Raw genomic sequence first — 19,595 nt, forward strand, 5'->3', positions numbered from 1 at the left:
TAAGGATTCTTATGGACTTGAACATAGCAACTGGTGAAAAGGTTTCATCATAGTCAACTCCTTGCCTTTGAGTATAACCTTTCGCCACCAATCGTGCCTTGTAGGTCAATACCTTACCATCAGGCCCAAGCTTTCTTTTGTAGATCCATTTACACCCTATTGGAACAATTCCATCGGGAGGATCTACCAAAGACCAAACTTGGTTTGTATGCATCGAATCCAATTCTGACTGCATAGCTTCAAGCCATAAATTCGAATCCGCATCAGAAATTGCTTCCTTGAAGTTTCTTGGATCACATCCAATGTCGGGTTCATCTTGATCCCCTTCAAGAAGAAGACCATATCGAATAGGAGGTCTAGAAGTCCTCTCGGATCTTCTAGGTTCAGGCGTGTCCAGCAATGGTTCCTGAGGTGTAGGATCGTTATTTGTATTTCGGGTTCTTCTCGAACTTCTTCGAGTTCCATCATCTCGCCTTTCTTATCCAATAAGAATTCCTTCTCCAAGAAGGTGGCATTCCTAGAAACAAACACCTTTGTTTCAGCAGGATAATAGAAATAATATCCGATTGAATTCTTCGGATACCCTACAAAATAACATAAGCTGGATCGACTATCCAACTTATCTCCCACTGTCCGCTTCACGTAAGCAGGACATCCCCAAATCCTCAAGTACGAATACTTAGGAGCTTTGCCATTCCATAACTCGTATGGTGTTTTGTCCACTGCTTTAGTGTGGACGTTGTTCAACAACAATACCGCCGTTTCAAGCGCATAGCCCCAAAACGAAGGTGGAAGCTCAGTGAAGCTCATCATGGATCGAACCATGTCCAACAAAGTTCGATTACGACGCTCCGATACACCATTCAGCTGTGGTGTCATAGGAGGAGTCCACTGAGAGAGAATCCCATTCTCTTTTAGATAGTCCAAAAACTCGGTACTTAAGTATTCTCCACCTCGATCCGATCGAAGTGCTTTAATACTTTTACCTAGCTTGTTTTCTACTTCAGCCTTGAATTCTTTGAACTTTTCAAATGCTTCAGACTTATATTTCATTAAATATAAATACCCATACCTTGAATAATCATCAGTAAAGGTAATGAAGTAGGTGTGGCCATGTTGAGTCCCAACTCTAAATGGACCACAAACATCTGTATGGATCAAATCCAACAGATTTTGACTACGCTCAGGTTTCCCCTTAAAAGGAGATTTAGTCATTTTTCCTTTTAGGCAGGATTCACAAGTAGTTAGAGAGTTAATATCAGACATATCAAACATGCCCTCTCCCACTAGCTTGTTCATCCTCCTTGAGGAAATATGACCTAGTCTAGCGTGCCAAAGGTTTGCCGGGTTTTGACTATCGATTTTCCTTTTGTTTGTTGTCGCCGGTTTGTCAATACAATTCACTGGAACGTCTTTTAGTTTTAAATTGTATAGATCGTTTTCAAGTTGTCCATTTCCAATTAAACATTCATTCTTGTAAATATTGCAAATCCCATTCACAAAATTACAAGAATAACCATCTCTATCAAGCATAGAAATAGAAATAATGTTTTTAATTAAATCTGGCACAAATAAAACATCTCTCAACAATAATTTAAAACCATTCTGCAAAATCAAACAAACATCTCCAATGGCCGTAGCTTCAACTCTGGAACCATTCCCGAGCCTCAGCTGGGTCTCACCCATTCTAAGCCTGCGACTTCTTGTCATCACCTGCAAATCATTGCAAATGTGAGATCCACATCCGGTATCCAATACCCAAGAAGTTGTATTAAGTGACATGTTTATTTCAATATAGAACATACCCTTTGCAGTTCCTAACTGCTCAAGATACTCCTTGCAGTTGCGCTTCCATTGACCCGGCTTCTTGCAGTAATGGCAAACATCCTTGGATTTTCCATTGTTTGAAGCCTTTGTCTTTTGCTTCTTCTCGGGTTCCACTTTCTTGGGTGGGGCAGAACGTTTCTTGCCCTTCATACTTGGCCCCTTCTTAGCAGAAGATGAGGAGCCCACCAAGAAAGCTGGCTTATCCTTCTTAAGTGTGGATTCATATGTAACGAGCATATTGACCATCTCTTCAAGGGTGGCCTCTATCTTGTTCATATTAAAATTTATCACGAATCCATCAAATGAAGAAGGAAGAGATAGAAGCAGCAAGTCCACATTGAGTTCATGCTCCAACACCAAATCAAGGGTCGCTAACTTCTGTATGAGCCAAATCACTCGTACCCCATGATCACGGACCGAAGTCCCTTCACGCATGCGGTACGTCATCAACTCCTTAACAGTAGAGAACCTTTCAGCCCTCGACTGAGCCCCAAAAAGTTCCTTGAGTTGCGCGTGAATGTCAGCAGCATTCACCGTGTCCTCAAATCGCCTCTGGAGTTCATCAGACATCGAGGCTTGCATATAGCATTTGGTCTTGATGTCATGGTCCCACCATGCATCAAGCTTGGCCAATTCCTCCGGACTAACATCAGCTGGTGCTTCCTTCGGAGGTGCTTTCTCTAACACATAGAGCATTTTCTCCGAAGTTAAGACAATCTTCAACTTCCGGAACCATTCCGTATAGTTGGCGCCAGTCAGCTTGTTTTGTTCGAGGATCGAGAATAAAGGATTTCGCGAATTCATTGTATGAAATACTGAAAAGGAAAACAGACATATATCAATGATTGTTTAACAATTTACTAAGACATAAAATAGGCGAATTTAATTTTATGAATCTCACTCCCACTATTTTAACGATTTCACCACCCTCTAGTGAAAAACGGGAAACTTTTTCCTTAGTGAGAACATGGAGTCCAATTGACAAACTTATGGTCCCGAATAATATCAGCCAACCATAATTCTCAAAAGGTAGAGCCCAATTGCTTCCAAAGCAACCCCCATGTTTTTACCTCATGTCCAATAAGGGCCCAATAATATGACGCCGTTTAAAGTGACATGTCAAGATGACCCATCAATATTAAGTTGTGATGGACGGTCGCCATGTGGATCCTCCAATAATATGAGCCGATCCCATGGGAGTTCCACCCAACTTACAACATTTGTCGATCCAATGTACAGCTTTCCGACGGACGGGCCCCCCAATAATATGAGCCGGACCGTATCCGCGGGTAGCGTCACATACATTGACCGTTGATGGAAGGTGGGAACATTTAAACAAATTTAAATTTCCTTTATTTATCTTGATATAAATTTTAAATCATATTTAAAATGAGGGATTTTTAATTATAAAAATATTTGTCTCATCATATTTAATTTATTGCATGCATTGCCGGATTCACGCAATTTATGTCTAAACATGCATACAATCATAATATCACATATTATATAGGATGATCGATTCCATTTCTAATTGACCCGTGGTTGCCAATCACGGGTCTTAGTCCAATCCTAGGTAATATGCAGTATGCAAATGCAATCCTATTACATATGCTTCCAATTTACATTTCTTCAGTCTTCATTGTCTGCTGGGCCCACCATCTTCAAATCTTGATCTCCCACTAAATCTAATGTATTTACAATAAATAACAATGACAAGTAGGGGATACATTTTTAGGGGGTGGGAACGGGCTATAAACCAAGCCCACTTTTATTACATATGACATTCATATCGGGCCATAAACCAGGCCCATTAATAAAACCAACAATAATAAAGACAAAATGTAAATTCCTAACATACACCTACAAAATTGGTCATGGCAATCGATCATCCTTATCCAATAACATTTAATTCAAAATTAATTTATTGGATAACATGCTGTGGCAATTCAAATTTAAACAAGATAAAATCATATTTTATATATAAAATCTCATTTCACATATAAAATCATATTTTATCTCTATATCAAATAAAATCATATTTTATCTATAAAATCCAATTTTACAAATAAAATCATATTTTACTTAATATATCATAAGATCATATCTTATCATCAATTGTACCAAAATAATTGATTTCAAAATTCAATTTACGGATAAAATATTAAAATTTTCCAAAAATTCAAATTTATCCAAAATCAATTTTAAAATTTACGGACTCGAACAATTCGATCCGAAATCTCGTGAACCAATCAAAAACAATTTTTGACCGGACCAAAAATAAAATTTTAAATATTAAAATTAATTTTTAAATAAAAATATAATTTTTCCCGCGGGCCGCCCGGGACACTCCCGGGCCGGCCCGCACCCGGGGCGCGGGCCGGGGCAGCCCGGCTGCCCCCTTAGGGCAGCGCCTGGCGCCGCCCCTGGGCGGCGCCGTGCGCTGCCCTGGGCGGCGCCGAGCGCCGCCCCTGGGCAGCGCACAGCGCTGCCCTGGGCGGCTACGGTCGCCGCCTTGGGCGGCGCCGTGCGCCCCCTTTGGGCGGCGCCGTGCGCCGCCCGGGGCAGCAACAATTGCTGCCCCACCGGGCAGCGATCCAATCGCTGCCCGGGTTTTGCCCCGAAAAAAAATTTTTTTTTTTTTTATTTAAAAATATTTATTTTGTTTCAAAAACCGAGACTCAAAAATTTTGTACAATTGATTAATTTAATCGTTTGATCTGAGCAACCTGGCTCTGATACCACTGTTGGAAAACGCGGCTCTCTGATCAATCACGATTGATACCCGGTGCAGCGGAAGTTTAAAATTTTTATCATGGAACAATTCCATGGTGTGGGTATCAACCATTCAACGATTAAATTATTGTGTGTGTAAAATTCAAATAACAATTAATTAAATTTTACCTTCAATCTCGCAACGAGATTACTGGACACCAACAGATTTTATCTGCTCTTGTTGTCTCTCCCTGGAACCGATGAACTCCTTCAATCAGGTCCACGAACAGAGGTTTAATCCCTCTGATAGATTGCACTAGAAAATCTATCAGAAGTTTTCTGCGAAGAGAATAAACGAATCTGATTCGCTATTCCAGACTGCAATTCAAAATCACAGACCGGAAAATCTCGGGCAGAGGGGGAGGGGTCGGCCGAACAGAGAGAGAGAGCTAGGGTTCGAAAATTTTCTCTGTCTCAAAAATTATGACCTGTTGTGTGTAATTTCTGTACTGAAATAACTTATTTATAATGCAGGCCACTAACACCTTAGGGCCCATTAGTCATAAGCTGGGGCCCGACAAGCAAAGCCCGCTCGTTCAGAAATTAATATAAAATTCATCGTGACTCCGATTGATGAACTGATTTCACCAATGTGCACAGAAACCATTTCTGCACATTTTAAAGTCAAAATAAATTTTCCTGAATCCGAATTCAGTGGTTTCCAAAAATGTCCATCCCTATGTCATTTTAGGAAATCCTACTCCCTTACTCTTATTTAAGAAGTCCAACTCCTTAGTTCATTAAATTTAACTCTTTAAATTTAACTATCTCAACGGGGATTAAAACTCCATTATACTGTGTGACCCTCAATGGTTCAGGGATACAGCTAGCCGTGGGCTCACAACTCCTTGTGACTCGGAACAACACTTTCCGACTTGCCCAACGAATCATGGTAAAGCGCCTAGCAACATCGCCCCATGATTCCCTAGGTATCACTGATAGTGCCTACAAGAACCAGTAGATTTTGGTTAGCGTACAGTACGGTCCCTTCATCCATATATCCCGATCGAATCAACAATCATTGGTATATCGAGAGTCGCTCAAGATTCGATAACTATGTAATACATCTTGAAGATCAAATTAGTGACATCGCATGTGCTACTAAGAAACCATTTCTTAAATCACATCAAGTACTCTGGCCAGAGATTCGTCACACTAATATCTCCTCAGATCGCATAGGATATCCACACTCGCAAGTATGTGGTGAATCCTTGACAACAATGCATCGACTCCTATATGTGTCGTAACTGTACCCAATCTCGACACCTGATGACCCCCATAGAGTCGGTAAACGAGTCAAAGCACAGCACTAGCATATAGAGTCTCCATGATGTTTCAAGTCGTAAGGACTAATGGTGTACAACCAAAACCGCGGACTTTATCCACTCGATAAGTGATAACCACTTGGAAAGTCCGGATAGGGTAGTTCGATTATTCATCCTATGAATATCCATTTGCATGCTTCGAACATCTCCATGTTCCCTACCAATGAAACGTGGTACTCCGCATCGCAAATGCTAGTCTCAAACTCGAGCGATCCTTATCCTTATTATCGGACGGCTCAATCGACTAGGAACAGTTTAGAATATACAGTGACTATAAGATGTATTTCATGATAAACATCTCCATGTTCTACCACATCTTACATACACTATGGTATATTCAAGGTCTTTATTAAAACAACAATAGTATATCACAATATAACAATATGAAGTAATATAAAGTCATTGCCATTAATAAAAGTGTAAATAATATTAAACAAAAGATTGTTTATACAAAGAGTCATCAAAGCCCATAGCCACACAGTTGGCTCACTGGGCACCCACTCTTACAAAAGCTGGTGGATCATGACAAAGAAAGCAATGGAGAGTAGAGGTACGGAAGTTACTTGGACTCTTTTTAAATCTAAATTTTATAAGCGGTTTTTCCCTATCTCGTATCGCAAAGATAAGGGAGCAGAGTTTGCCAACCTGAGGCAAGGGAATCTGAACATTGAAGAATACGTGGCTAAGTTCGATAGTCTGTTGCGTTTTGCACCGCTAATTGCCGGAGATGAAGAAGCTAAGGCAGATCAGTTCATCAATGGTTTGAACCCCAACGTCTTCACGTTGGTAAATACCAACAGGCCTAACAACTTTGCGGATGCCATGAATCACGCAAAAGGAGCAGAAGCAGGCTTGTGGAGGCAAAGAGGTAACCAGGTAGCACCTCAGCAACAGAGGCAGTATCAGAACCCACCATCTCAGTATCAGAATCAGCCACCGCAACATCAGAACCAGCAACAAAGGTATGAAGGTGGAAACAGTGGGTGAAATAGAAAAGATCAGTACAAAGAAAGAGGTAAACAGTTCAAGAGGCAGGGGAACAGTCCCTCTAGTTCCAGTGGTTCCAAGCAATTCGGTTCAGGACAGAGTTTTGGATCTTCAGCCATGTATTGCAGCAAGTGTGGGGGAAGACACTCACCGGATCAGTGTGTGGGGGTCTTTGGTAATTGTAACACCTGTCAGCAACTGGGACACTTCTCTAAGGTGTGCCCTCAGCATAACAGAGATAGAGCTCAGAGCGGAAGTTCATCTCGACCTGCAGCTCAACCCGAGAGGCAGTCTTCTGCAGTGCACTCTTTCCAGCCTCAGCAGCAAAACAGACAGGGAGGTAACTCTAGTGCGAACCAGCCTCCGAGACAGCAGGCACGAGTCTTTGCTTTGACAGAGGATCAGGCTCAGGCAACACCTGACGATGTTATAGCAGGTAACTGTTTGATTTTTGGTTATTCTGCTCATGTTTTGATAGATACAGGTGCTTCCCATTCCTTTATCTCTGAGAAATTTGTGTTATTTCATGTCTTGCCTACTGAGTTGTTGCCTACTATAGTAGCTGTTACTTCACCATTGGGTGGAGGAATTGTTTCTGTCAGACTAGTCAGGAACTGTGAACTTTGTTTTGAGGAGAATTTGTTAGAATTTGACTGTATTGTGCTTGGGTTGTTAGATTTTGATTGTATTGTCGGTATAGATGCTTTGACCAAGTACAGGGCAACATTTGATTGTTTTCTGAAGGTTGTCAGGTTCAGACCTGAAATGGCAGACGAGTGGAAATTTTTTGGTAAGGGTTCTCGATCTAGAATTCCTTTGATTTCAGGGTTATCTATGACTCATTTGTTACAGAGAGGTGTAGAAGGATTTTTGGTTTATGCGGTTGATGTACTGAAATCTGGCCCAGCTTTGGTAGATTTACCAGTGGTTAGAGATTTTGCCGATGTGTTTCCGGAAGATGTTCCTGGATTGCCACCTATTCGAGAGATCGAATTCAGCATCGATTTGGTGCCAGGTACTTAACCTATTTCCAAAGCTCCTTATCGTATGGCACCTATTGAATTGAGAGAGTTGAAGGAGCAACTTGAAGATTTGATTGTCAAGGGATACATCAGACTTAGTGTATCGCCTTGGGGTGCTCCTGTTCTGTTTGTTCGGAAGAAGGATGGTACTATGTGGCTTTGTATCGACTACCGTCAGTTGAATCAGACTACAGTTAAGAACAAGTATCCTTTACCCCGAATAGATGACCTTTTTGATCAGCTGCATGGTTATTCTGTCTATTCGAAGATTGATCTGAGGTCAGGTTATCACCAGCTGAGAGTGCGAGAGGAAGATGTTCCTAAGACCGCATTCAGAACAAGGTATGGTCACTTTGAGTTTATAGTCATGCCATTCGGTTTGACTAATGCTCCAGTGGTTTTTATGGGTTTGATGAACCGTATCTTTCAGCGTTATTTAGATGAGTTCGTCATTATCTTTATCGATGATATTCTTATCTACTCGAAGAACCGTACTGACCATGCAGAGCACTTGAGGACCGTACTGCAGATTTTGCGAGTTGAGCAGTTGTTTGCCAAGTTGTCTAAGTATGAATTCTGGTTGGATCGAGTCGTCTTTCTCGGTCATATCATTTCTGGAGATGGGATTTCTGTCGAACCCAGCAAGATTGAAGCGGTTATGAATTGGCCTAGACCGACATCAGTACCTGAGATCCGAAGCTTCATGGGTTTAGTGGTTCTTATCGCCGATTCATCGAGGATTTATCGTCTATTGCCAAGCCTATTACCTAGCTGACTCAGAAGAATGCGCCTTTTGTCTGGACTGCAGATTGTGAGGCTAGCTTTGTTGATCTGAAGAGGAGACTGACCAGTGCTCCGATTCTTTCTATTCCGAAGGGTACTGGAGGTTTCACAGTCTATTGTGATGCTTCTAACCGAGGCTTGGGTTGTGTTCTTATGCAACATAAGCATGTGGTGGCATATGCATCGAGGCAGCTGAAACCGCACGAGACTAGTTATCCGGTTCATGATCTAGAACTAGCTGCGATTGTATTTGCTCTAAAGATCTGGCGTCACTATCTTTATGGTGAGTTTTTCGAGATCTTTTCTGACCATAAGAGCCTTAAGTACTTGTTTAACAGGCAGAGTTGAATATGAGACAGAGAAGATGGTTAGATCGGTTGAAGGATTTCGACTGTGAAATCAAGTATTATCCGGGAAAGTCGAATGCAGTTGCAGATGCCTTGAGCCAAAAGCTATGTTCTTTATCTCTTTCTACTATTGGTTTTTCTCAGTTGATCGATGATTGTTGCACTTCTGGTTTAGAGTTTGAAACAGATAGGGATACTATCAGAGTGTTTGCTATTCAAGCCGAACCGGAGTTGTTTGTTGCAATCAGAGAAGCACAGAAGTCTGGGCCGAGCATTCAGGTTTCAGTAGAGAAAGTCATATCTGGGCATCAGTCTGAATTCCAGGTTAGAGATGATGTTTTGTTTGTGAATAACCGTATTGTTGTGCCTGATATTTCGGAGTTGAGGAAGCGTATTCTTCGAGAGGCTCATTGCAGTCGGTTTAGTATTCATCCTGGAGGTCGTAAGATGTACAACGACCTAAAGAACCAGTTCTGGTGGAAGAAAATGAAGAGCGATGTTGCGAGGTTTGTATCTCGGTGTTTGAACTGTCAGCAAGTTAAAGCAGAACGGAAGCGACCAGGAGGTCTGTTGCACAGTCTATCTGTTCCTGAATGGAAGTGGGATCACATTTCCATGGATTTCGTCACGAAGCTACCACGATCCGTTCGAGGATGCGATGCCATTTGGGTAGTGATCGACCGATTGACGAATTCTGCGTGTTTTATTCCGTACAGGATGACGTATCGTCATGATCAGATGGTTGAGTTGTATGTTAGCAATGTTGTGAGATTGCATAGTGTGCCGAAGTCGATCGTTTTAGACAGAGATCCAAGATTCACTTCTCACTTTTGGCACAGTCTTCAGGGGGCACTTGGTACTCGATTGCATCTGAGTACAGCTTATCATCCTCAGACCGATGGACAGTCAGAGCGGACTATCCAGACGTTAGAAGAGCTGCGAGCGGTAGTGCTAGACTTTGGCACTAGTTGGCAGGATTCTTTGCCTCTTGTCGAGTTTTCTTACAACAACAGCTTCCAAGTGAGTATCGGTATGGCGCCTTTTGAGGCTTTGTATGGTAGAAAGTACCGATCTCCATTGTTTTGGGATGATTTGTCCGAGTCACCAGATTTGGGACCGGGGATGCTTAGAGATATGGCAGAGCAGGTTAAGATCATTTAGACCAGAATGAAGTCAGCTCAAGATAGACAGGCGAAGTATGCGAATGTCAGGCGTAGACCTCTGAGTTTTGATAAGGGATATCGAGTCTTTCTGAAGATTTTACCTTTCAGAGGCACTGTCAGATTCGGTAAGAGAGGGAAGTTATCTCCGAGATTCATCGGGCCGTACGAGATTCTCTAGAAGATAGGCGATCTTGCCTACAGACTTGCACTTCCTCCGTCTTTATCTGGTATTCACGATGTTTTTCACGTCTCTATGCTGCGAAAGTATCATCCAGATCCTTCTCATGTTCTTCAGCCTGACGAAGCCGAATTAGACGAGACTCTGAGCTACTTTGAGCGACCGATTCAGATCCTTGATCGGAAGGAGAAACAACTCAGAACCAAGTCGATTCCGTTGGTGAAAGTGCAGTGGAGCCGTCACGGAGTCGAAGAAGCGACTTGGGAGACAGAATCTGACATGAGACAGCGATTTTCGGAGTTATTCGGATGACGTGAATTCTTCTTACTGTCTTTAGTTCTTTATTCTATCTTATGAGTTGTGGTTCTTGTTGATTTCGAGGACGAAATCTCTTCTTAGTGGAGAGAATTATAACGCCCCGTTTTTATCTTAAATGAGTTTATTTGAGTTAATCGGAAATTACAGAGTTCACGAGCCGACTTGATTTTGATCAGGGTCCTTTTTGCAAAAATTGGATTTTTCAGGGACTAAAATGCAACTTTGGAGTTTAATATATTATCTACACTTGAGACTAGTCTTCATTTCTCCTCATCTTCTCCCTTGGGCGTGAACCTCCATTAAGACGCCTCCAACCTTTTCCAAGCTTCCAGATTTTAGTCCGAGCTCGATCCGACCGTTGGAATTTATTTCTGAAGGCAGATTATCGATCACTGCAGTGAGAGCTCTGTTATATTGTAAGTTCTTATACGATCGAATACATTCTAGTTTTTGGATGTTGTTAGAATCGTTCGAGATTCGAGTATGTTGTTCTAGACAGAGTTCTGATCGTTTATTATCTGTCGGTTTTGAATTAGAGCGACGTTCGGATTTGTTATGATTTTTGGAAGCCATTTTCGAAAATGTGGATTTTGAGATTGATGGGTTTGCTTTGTTATTATTGTTTTGGGCATTTATATGAGGTTATATCAGTATTGAACTGCTGTCTGCGTTTCCGGTTTGTTCAGTTTATAGCCGTTATGCCGTCGGTTTGAGTTTTGGGTTTTCGAATCGTTTTTGTATTGATTGAAGCCTTGGCTTGAGAGTGATCATGGTTGTTGATCAACTCTTGTATTCGTACAGATTCATTGGAGTTGTCGAGCCCTGTGTTAGCAGCATTGTTCGTCGAGATTTGTACGAAGACGGTAAAGAGATTTCCTTGAACTGTTGTTTGTTGTTTAGGTTGTATAGTTGTTGATACAATCTTTTGTTGTAGCTTGTCCGGAGTTGGATCTACGACATTGAAAGGTAAAAGCAGTCATCGTAGCGGGATAGCATACTCGGGATAGTTGGTTCTCGAGTTTCCCTTTTCAAATCACATATTGCATCTACACTTGTTCTAGCATGAGGAACTTGTGTCTTGTTGATTGATTTTACTTTTGACTATGTGGCTTATGTTTTATGTTTCTGTTATGCATTCATCTTGAGCCTACGTTGATTCAGCGGGCAGAACCGCCCTTTTTGTTTGGACGTTTGGGAACTATGATTGAGTGGCCTAGGTCGTAGTCGTATCGCCTAGTGCTAGCATACTCGTTATGGTTGCTCAAAGTCTAGAGGAGTGAGATATGTGGCACCACCTCGATTGGGAGAGTCGGTGAGTCGTCACATGATCTCATCCTCGGGATCCCAAAAGCACAACATCAATCCTTTGTTTATAAGATTTGATATCCCGGTTTAAAGACATTCATTTCATTGCGTTGTTATTGATTGTGTTGTTGTCTTGAAAGCATGTTTATTGTTTTATTACTTGATATGTTTCTTTTACTGGGATTATCATTCTCACCGGTTATCCGGCTGTTGCTTTGTTTTGTATGTGTACTTGGCAACAGGAAGGGCAGGATCAAGTCAGCATAGACCTGGTTAGCGTCCAGAGAAAGAGATAGAAGTGAGACTCGTTTAGAAGTCGAATCAGCATGTCAACCTAGTTATGTTTTGCGAACATGTTTAGTCATTCGAACTTTTCGTAATTGTTTTGTAAGCAAGAATCGATGTAGGTACTACCGTATTGAATGTTTCTCTTCCCTAAACCTTACTTGTATTGTTATTGGCATGTCAAATACTCTTAATGCAAGTGTTTAGGTTTTGATTGAGTTTATTTCAGTGCCTTAACTCTTCTGGGCGAGGGGACGGCGCGGACGCGCGGCCTCTTTGCGAGGTATGGGCGCGGGCGCTCTTACTTAGAGTCCAGGCGCGCTAGTTTTTGCGCAGCATCAGCGCGGGCGCGCTGCCTTAGGCGCGGGCACGCTGGTTTTAGCGGTTCTTAGGCGCGGGCGTGCTGATGTCAGCGCGGGCGCGTGAGCTTTCTAAAAAATATATATATATATATTATTGGTTTCTTGTTTACTTATCGATTGTTGTCTGATATTAGTTGATTAGAAACGAGGTCTCACAAATTTAGTTCCAAAGAAGTTAGACACGGTACAATGTCATGCTTGTCAAGGCTTTGGACATTATGCAAATTAGTGTGCTAACACGCTTAGGAAAGGTATGAATACGTCTTTAAGTGATGAAGAGTCTGATGAAGAAGAATAGGAAGATGAAGAAAGACACACTGCCTTATCTGCCCTACTGTAAAGCAAAAAAAAAATTCAAGTCAATCCTTTAGGTGTTGCCGCAAGTGTTGCCACACCTGGTCGTAACACCTCACAAAGGTCAGTTTGTTTAAATTACTCCATTACTGATAATGTGTGTAATAATGATTCAGGTGATGATATAATATCCATGGAAGAAGCTCGGATGATGTTTGAAGAACTACATGCTGACTGGGTTGAAAGAAATAAGATGAATACCATCCTTTCAAAAGAAAATTCTGATCTAAAGGCTGATGTGTCAAGGCTTGAAGTTATGTTGAGTAAGAAAGACATGGAGTTAAGTCAAGTAAAAGAAGAACTAAGAAAATCAAAAGCTATTTTGGCCAAGTTTAATTCAAGCACTACCAAGCTTGATTCACTACTCGGGATGGGAAGAGATGGTACGGCTGGTTTAGGTTTTGAAAACAGCACATTTGAGGTTGGTGAAAGTTCAAAAGGCCCTGTTTTTGTCAAAGAAAGTAGCTGTACTGAAAGCTCAACCAAAAAGGCCACACCAATTAATCCTCCAAAAAATCAAAGCCACAACCTACTGTTAGAAGGAAAGGTAAGTACATTTGTCACTACTGTCATAGACCTGGTCATATCAAACCATATTGTTTCAAGCTGCAGGATGACTACATACAGAGATCTGCATCGAAGGTGTTGCCAACACCCTTCTACAACATCTACAGAAACAGATCTACTATAAGAAAAGTTTGGGTACCAAAAGCTATGATATTCAATGTTATATGATTTATACTGCTTTGAGAACTAATGTTTCAGGTGCTTGGTACTTTGATAGCGGTAGCTTACATCATATTAGTGGTTCCAAGAAGTTTCTCACTGATTATGTTGAACAAAAAAGTGTAAAAGTAACCTATGGAGGTGGTTCAAAGGAAAAAATTGTTGGAAAAGGAACACTGAATGTTGCTGGTTTGCCTAAGCTTCGCAATGTGCTTCATGTTGAAGGGCTTACCGCAAACTTAATAAGAATTAGTCAACTTTGTGATGATAATTTGCATGTGCAATTTGATAAGAAATTATGTAAAGTTTTTGATGATTCTAATCTGTGTGTCATGACAGGTACTAGGTCATCCGACAACTGCTATCAACTCGGAGAAGAGATGGCTTGCAGACACACGAAAGTGAATGAACTTGACCTATGGCATCAAAAATTGGGACGTGCAAATTTCAAGACACTAAAGAATTTGAGTAAGTTAGATGTTGTTAGAGGTATGCCAAATTTGAAATCAGGTGTTCCATTTGTATGTGAAGCTTGTCAAAAAGGGAAGTAGACTAGGGTGTCACACGAGGTGTTGCCAACATCTATGACAACACGCTGCCTTGAGCTTGTACATATGGACTTGATGGGTCCAATGGATGTTGAAAGCTTTGGTGTTAAGAAATATTCTTTTGTTTGTGTGGATGATTTTTCACGATATACTTGGGTAAATTTTTTGAGAGAAAAATCAGACACATTTGATGTCTTCAAGAAACTGCTCACTAAGATTTCGAATCTCCACAATCTGAAGGTAATCAGGATTCGTACTGATCATAGTAAGGAGTTCAAAAACTCTTTTTTTGCAAGTTTTTGTGATAAGAAAGGTATTTCTCATGAATTTTCTGCTCCTAAAACTCCACAACAAAATTGAATTGCTGAAAGAAAAAATAGGACTTTTCAAGATATGGCAAGAGTGATGTTAAGTTCAAAAAATATTTCAAAATGCTTTTGGGCTGAAGCCTTGAATACTGAATGTCATATTTCAAATAGAGTTTATTTGAGGAATGGTACTACTATGACATCCTATGAAATTCTCATGGGAAAGAGGACAAATCTTAAATATTTTCATATTTTTGGATGTGTATGTCACGTTTTGAATGATAGGAATCATCTTGCTAAGTTTGATGCGAAGAGTGATAAGTGTATGTTCTTGGTATATTCATCAAATAGCCGAGCCTATAGAATGTATAACTTGAGAACTAGGACTATTTTTGAGTCTATTAATGTTGTATTTGATGATTTTGCAGATCTAAAGAAGAATACAACTGAGGATGAAGTTGATGATCTGCTTGATAATTCTGAAAACTTAGATGTTGTCCAAGGTATTACAACACCCCCGACAACACCTCCTGCAAAAATTTCAGAAACGAAAGTTGAGAAACCTACTGATGAGAATACTGATGAGGACAGTGAGATGAACTAATTTGGAAAGAATATTCCAATCAAAATTCAGAAAAATCATCCAACCTCACAAGTCATTGGAGATGTGCATGGAGACTTGCAAACTCGAAGGAAAGAGAAGGTGGACTACAGAAAAATGGCAGGTATAATGTGCATGAGTTCTACGTATTCTCAGGTAAGATTCTCTTGCTTCGTATGAAACATTGAACCCAAAAAGTTTGAAGAAGCTTTAAAAGATGAATTTTGGGTCAATGCTATGCATGAAGAGTTAGAACAGTTTGTTAGGAATGATGTTTGGTACTTGGTACCATGTTCTACTCGTGGTAATGTTATAGAAACTAAGTGAATTTTCAAAAATAAAACTGATGAGTCGAGAAACATCAATAGAAATAAAGCTAGATTGGTAGCTCAAGGATATGCACAGGTTGAGGGGATGAATTTTGATTAAACCTTTGCTCCTGTAGCCCGCATTGAGTCTGTCCGACTTTTTCTTGCTATTTCATGTAACATGGGAATGAAACTTTTTCAAATGGATGTAAAAAGTGTCTTTTTGAATGGGATCCTAAATGAAGAAGTTAATGTGAAACAACCTAAAGGGTTTGAGGATCCAAATCATCTTGATTATGTGTACAAGTTGAAAAAGACATTGTATGGATTGAAGCAAGCACTACGTGCATGGTATGGAAGACTAATCGAGTACTTGATCAATATTGGATTCAAAAGAGGTGAAGTTGATAAGACTTTATTTGTACAAAAGTTTCAAGGTAATATCTTAATTTGTCAAATTTATGTAGATGGTATAATCTTTTGTGCTTCAAATGACAAACTTGTTGATGATTTTGTGAAGTGAATGTCTTCTACATTTGAAATGAGCATGGTTGGTGAGTTAACTTATTTATTGGGATTGCAAGTGAAACAAATGCATGATGGTATATTTTTGTGTCAAAGTAAGTATGCTAAAAATTTGGTGAAAAAGTTTCTGAATGACAACACTAAACACATGCGTATACCTATGGGGTCAAATGACAAACTGTCTAGGGAGGATGTTGCCGAAGGTGTTGAAAAGACCCTCTACAGAAGCATAATTGGAAGTATCTTGTTTTTTTTGTGCTACTGGGCTAGATATCATGTTTAGTTGTATGTTTGTGTACTGTGATAATTCAAGCGTTATTGATATATCCAAAAATCCAGTACAACACTCTCGAACCAAACACATTGACACAAGGCATCACTTCATTCGAGATTTGGTCGAGAAAAGCATGATCTTAATTGAGTTTGTTGGAAGAAATAACCAATTAGCTGATATATTCACAAAAGCTTTGGATTTCGAGAGATTCTCCAGTCTAAGGAAGTATCTCAATATGTGTGAATTATAGACAGAACTGAGATGTTGTCCGGAGTGTTGCCAACACCCTGTGACAATACCTTTTCATGCATGTACATTTTTAGGATATTAGGCATATTGCATTCTTGCATTCATTTTGTTTTGTGATGTGTTTGATACTTTGTAACTATCCACTGGTTTTCACTCAGGATTCTTTGCAAAATATTTTACAGTTTAATATAGATTAATTGAAGAAGAGTTCTGACTAAGTCACGAAATAATGGAGGGATGTTCGTGTATTTCATGATCATGTTCCAAATGAAAAGTGACTTTACAATTTCAGAATCTCAATTGAACAAAAAGATTAAACTTGAGTTGAGTCAATCATCAAATTTGATTGAAAATCAGAAGCAAATGGAAAAAGCTACCTAAAGGGGCCCATTGAAGATCGTTTCCTTTAGAGTGCAGACTACCACTTCTGTAATAATGAATTGCATACCAAAATTTTTTTGAATCCTGAAGTATTGCTGGAAGATGTTGCCAACATCGTTGAAAACACCTCATTTGTCAACGTATAATTTTGCATGTGATCGAATTTTTTTTATGTCACACTCTGTTTTAGACATATTTAGGACATGCATATTTTTATTTATGAATATCTTGGGCCGAAAGGTTATAAATTCTTATCGAACAAAAATTTTGAATTTTGCCCTATCCACTGAATTTTTGAATTTGAATGGGATTGAATTTTGTTTCAGTGGTGTTATATTCTGATGAGGAGTTTAATTTGAAAATATTTGGTGAAATATTTGGGTCTAGATTATCGACAAAAATCGAAAAGATTTATTGTCTAATTTAAATCGGATTTTTTACCGTTGGGAAGTTTGTTACCGTTGGGGCCTACTGAGAATCGAGTGGTTTTATAATAGATTGTGTGTTATAATCAAGTGTTTATCTTCCTTTGGAAATTCATTAGTCTCTTGTTCTAGCCTTCGAGTTCTCTCCATCTTCCTCGCCCTGTTTACAAATTGCCCTAAATTTTCTTTCGAACTTTCACTCTCAGAAATTTTAATGGTAGGAAAGAACTTTGATCCTCAAGACATCCGCTCTGAGATGGGATTTTCAGGGGGATGCTGCGGAAGGTGTTACAACACCTCCGTCAACACACCCCGTGCATGAGCAAGCTTTGATTCCAATGGCTGAAGAACCTGTACCTCTGGACTCCATCGCTCCAGGAGAGCCAGGTAATGAAATCGATATGGAAAACATGCCAGATATGTCTGTGGTCAACAAAGTATTTTCGGCGAAACCCTTGACTCGCCGATCCAAGAGACAAGCATGTTACAATCCAGATTACACCGCTTCGAAGAGATTTCGTGGTCGGTTGACATCCATAGATCATAAGACGTCTTTATATCAGTGGATGGGCTCAGATCGGTACAAGTCTTCTTATCGGTGGATGGGTTCCTGTTAGTACATCTAGATGGCGACATTCTTATAACAATGATGTTTTGTTTTGTTTTGTTATCACCAAAATTTAGGATTTTACAAATACTATTTTGATTTTTTTTTAATTCAATCATATTATTTATTTATATTTTCAAAATTTTAGTTTAACTATTTGTAGCTGAGTTTTCTGTTTTTATATATATAAATTCTAAAGGTATAACAAATATCATGTACAATGATATTTATAATAATAATATTTTGAGATTTTGCTATTTTATCGCGATATTTTGTATTTAATTTATCATGATATTTTGATATATTAAATTCTTGTATTGAATTTTTTGTGTTGTAAAATTTGGTGTATAAATTTCGTTGTATTGGTCAAAACAACCAACGCTAAAAGCAAAAATTAAATTTTGTTTGATTACGATAAAATATATTTTAATTTTTTAAAATTAAATCATATTTTTATCTATATTTTAAAAATTTTAGATCGAATATTTTATCATTTATAATATCATCTTATTTTTTGAATATTCAATATTATCTCTATTTATAATTTTAAATTAAATAATATATTATTTGTATTTTTTAATTTTATGATATCTTTAATATTTTGAAAATGTCTTTTGGGCGGAAAAAATTGTTTTATTTCTATTTACGTGACTTTTTTTGTTTATATATATATATATATATAGATTTTTAACACAAAATATATATTTTTAATATTTAGAAGAATCTTATCAGACTCGTTTTCCATAAGTTTAATATGCACAATAGTCACGTGCTTATTGAATAATAAAAAAACAGAAAGAAATAATATGTTAAAAATAAATTATTATATATTAGGAATACAAATCATTTCAAAAATTTTATTAAGTTGTATGCAACAAAATCCGTAGCTAGATTGTGAAACAATATTATGGATCTTTATTCGTAAGATAAGTCAATTTTACTTGTATTTTAAAAAAAAAATTAAAAATTTTGGCATAAAATATACTTTTTCATAGGTGACTCAAATATGATTATATGTTTCATAAATTATCCCGTTAGAACGTCTCACATGAGAGTTTTTGTATAATACAATTAAAATACAAAAGACAATAATTTTTTTAAATATTATTTAATAAAACATATATAATATTCAGTTAGTAATAAATATAATCAGAATATGTACCTATAATTTTGTTGTTAATGCTACTTTACGTATGCATCATTGATTATTGTCATTTATATTAGTAGATATTATTATGTTGTGATTAGATATCAGCATGCCACAGGCAATTGCGATTACCGTATGAGTTCAGAAAATTCCTTTGGGTATATTATAAACAAAAATTAAGATGAGTTTGGATATAAAAGTTTGCATTTTACAAAACATTTAAATAAGTCAAATTTTTTAAAGTGTTTTTATTTTTTTTTTTAAAGAAAATTAGAAACGGTATTAGTGTTTAAATAAATGTTGAAAAATATTTTTTTAATAGAAACATAATCAGAATCCAAAAAGCCTAATTTTTTTATTTTCCAAAAAACACTTAAATAAAATAAGTATTTTTTAAAAAAATTACTAATATAACCAAACACATTTTGTTTTTTAAAAAAATAATTGCTTTTCTTTGTTGGGCTTCAA

Source organism: Henckelia pumila, chromosome 3, assembly GCF_033568475.1.
Source record: "Henckelia pumila isolate YLH828 chromosome 3, ASM3356847v2, whole genome shotgun sequence".
Classification (NCBI taxonomy): Eukaryota; Viridiplantae; Streptophyta; class Magnoliopsida; order Lamiales; family Gesneriaceae; genus Henckelia; species Henckelia pumila.